At 34.4% G+C, this 2961-nt stretch overlaps 1 non-coding gene across 1 annotated transcript; it reads left to right on the forward strand.

Moving 5' to 3' along the window:
• The first annotated feature begins 818 nt into the window (after positions 1 to 818).
• LOC121215102 (small nucleolar RNA R71) lies at positions 819 to 925 on the forward strand. The gene has a single exon (XR_005910834.1). It is a non-coding gene; the product is annotated as a small nucleolar RNA R71 (small nucleolar RNA).
• Positions 926 to 2961: the final 2036 nt, after the last annotated feature.

Here is a 2961-nt window from a genome sequence, read left to right on the forward strand (position 1 = left end):
TTATATTCTTTACCAACCGATTTTTTTCATTCTGCCATACCTCGACCTTACTATTACTTACCATAATTTCTTGCTTCGGTTCTGGTTCAAATTCAACTAACCCTTCTTCATCTCGCACAGTAATTGCATGAAGCTACTCCCTAGGGTTAGTTTTGATATTGCTGGGCAAACTACCATGTGGTCTTTCTGAAATCAGTTTAGCAAGTTGACTGATTTTATTCTCGAGTCCTTGAATTGACGCTTACTAATTTTTAAGTGCTGCTTTAGTGTTTTGAAAGCGGGTTTCTGACACCGAGATGAACTTCATCAACATCTCCTCAAGATTCAGCTTTTTCTCTTGCTGGTAAGGTTGTTGTTGGAAGCCTGAAGGGGGTTGTGCTCTCTGTTTTCCTTGACCACCCCAAGAAAAATAAGGATGGTTCCTTCAACCTGCATTATTGGTGTTACTGTAAGGGTTATTTTGAGGCCGAGAATTATTACCCATATAATTTATTTGTTCGTTCTTTGTGCTAGGACCGTAGGGTAGATATTCTGGATGTACCTACGTAGAAACACATAAACCATCAATTTTCTTATTTAAAAGTTCTACTTGATTCGATAACATGGTGACCGCATCTAAGTTAAAAACACCGGCTGCTTTCATCGACTTTGTCTTCATGACATGCCACTGATAATTATTCTGTGTCATCTCTTCTATAAATTTATAAACCGCTTCAACTGTTTTATTGTTCAGAGTTCCACCGGCTACTACATCGATCAATTGCCTAGTTGAGGGATTTAAACCGTTGTAGAAGGTTTGAACCTATAGCAATAGAGGTAACCCATGGTTAGCGCACTGTCTCAATAAGTTCTTATACCTCTCCCATGCATCATATAGGGTTTCTAAGTCAATCTGACCGAAGGAAGAGATATCATTCCTCAACTTAGCTATCTTAGCCGGTGGGAAGTACTTCAGTAGGAATTTGTCGGTCATTTAATCTCATGTAGTGATAGAAACTTGTGGTAAAGAATTCAACCATTGTTTAGCTTTGTTCCTCAATGAGAAAGGGAATAACCGTAGGAAAAGGGTGTCGTCAGAAACTCCATTTATCTTGAAAGTATCACAAACTTCCAAAAAATTAGTCAAATGAGTATTTGGATCTTCGTCTTGCAAACCGTCGAAATGAACAAATTTTTGTACCATCTGAATAGTGTTCGGCTTCAGTTTGAAATTATTTGCAACAATAGTAAGTCTCACAATACTCGATCTAACTCCAGTTAGAGTGGGCTTGGCATAATCGTACATAGTACGAGGAACAGGATTTGGATTTGCAAGATTTATAGCAACCACAGGAGGCGGCTGATTATTCTGATTATCAACCTTCTCCTCAGTAATAATAATGTCCACTTGCTCATCTACTATACTCTATCGACTCTGTCTTACTTCTCTACAGTTTCTGCGCACTATACTCTCAATTTTTCTATCAAACAGTAATGATCCCGGCAGGTTTCTTTTAGTCATAAACTAAAGGAACTTGCCAGAAGAAAATAAAAGAAAAACTACAAAACAAAAATTAAACTAAAAACAAAAATAAAATGCAATAAAAATAAAAGGCTAAATTAATAAAAATAAAGTATTCCTAATATTTTCCCCCTCGGAAACGGTGTCCAAAACTTGATGGTCACTAAACTAACTATAATTACAGCAAAGGCAAGCGCACCTATGGAACGACGGAAATGTGCAAGTGTACACAATCGCAACAAGTAATAAAGTGACAAGTAAATGTCGAGTTATCATACCCACAGGGATTGTGAAAAGAATTATTTATGAATGCTATTTAAAACACTTTGGTGAAGAAAAATATTTTGTTTGAAGAGGGTAATTAAAAACTAAGATTTTAAACTAAGTGAACTAAAAAAATAAATCTCAAATGCACGATTTCAAAATACGATTTTAATCAAGATGACATAATTGTGTTAGATTAATTACATTTCTTAACTTAGATTTATTGAACTCATGTTTATATTGTTACGAATAAGTTCACGGCAACTCGGTAATTTGCTAACTTATGAACATACTCACCTACCAAAATCCATTTATCTCTTGACTATATTCCTACGTCAATTCAACAGATTAAACAAATCTTAATGGGCAAATATGTTATTGCACATACATACTTATTAAATCGAAATAATCTCTTGTACATATCCCTATGTCAATTCAAACAATTAACTCGATTTAATAAGCACATAAAAGACTATGTGAGGTAATAAAGTATCCTTACCTTGAAACAGTTTAATCACAATAATCTTGCAAGTTATGCAAAGCAAATGTATTGTCAGATACTATTGCTAATCTAACCCTCAACTACCTTAGATGATTAAACATGCACTGATTAAGTACTGTGTCCATTAATTACAATTTCAATCTATTTAAATAATGAATTCATTAGTTACCTAACAATTGTAATGCAAGAATAACTTAGTCATGATTTTACTTAATCAAGCATCTTACCGAGGCCTATAACAACATAACACAATTTTCATAATTTTAACAAACAAAATACAATCAACCTAACACAAATTGAATTCAAGATAAATTGATTAAACTAACCATTCCAAAAACATAAATATTCATAGATATGTTTAGCTTAACAACAACAAAAATTAAAAAGATAGGGAACAAGAATCAAATCCGGTATTTTTCCGTGGCTTGACTCATTGCTCCGTTCTTCCTTCTCCATTGTCCTCGTCGACCAAGACTACTATGAACACTTAATTGCTGCTCCAAATAGCTGATGAATGCCCCTTTCCCAAGAGGAGAAATCAACAAGAGAGCAAGCGAATTTTGGAATGGAAAATAAGAGAAAGTGGAGAGAAGAGAGGAAAAATGTGATTGCTTCAGGTGTGTTTCTAAAATGACCAGTCTAAAGCGGTTTTTATAGCTAAAGAGGGATGCTAAAAATAGATAAAATTATCAGC

Source organism: Gossypium hirsutum, chromosome D02 (genome assembly GCF_007990345.1).
Source record: "Gossypium hirsutum isolate 1008001.06 chromosome D02, Gossypium_hirsutum_v2.1, whole genome shotgun sequence".
In the NCBI taxonomy this organism is placed as follows: domain Eukaryota; kingdom Viridiplantae; phylum Streptophyta; class Magnoliopsida; order Malvales; family Malvaceae; genus Gossypium; species Gossypium hirsutum.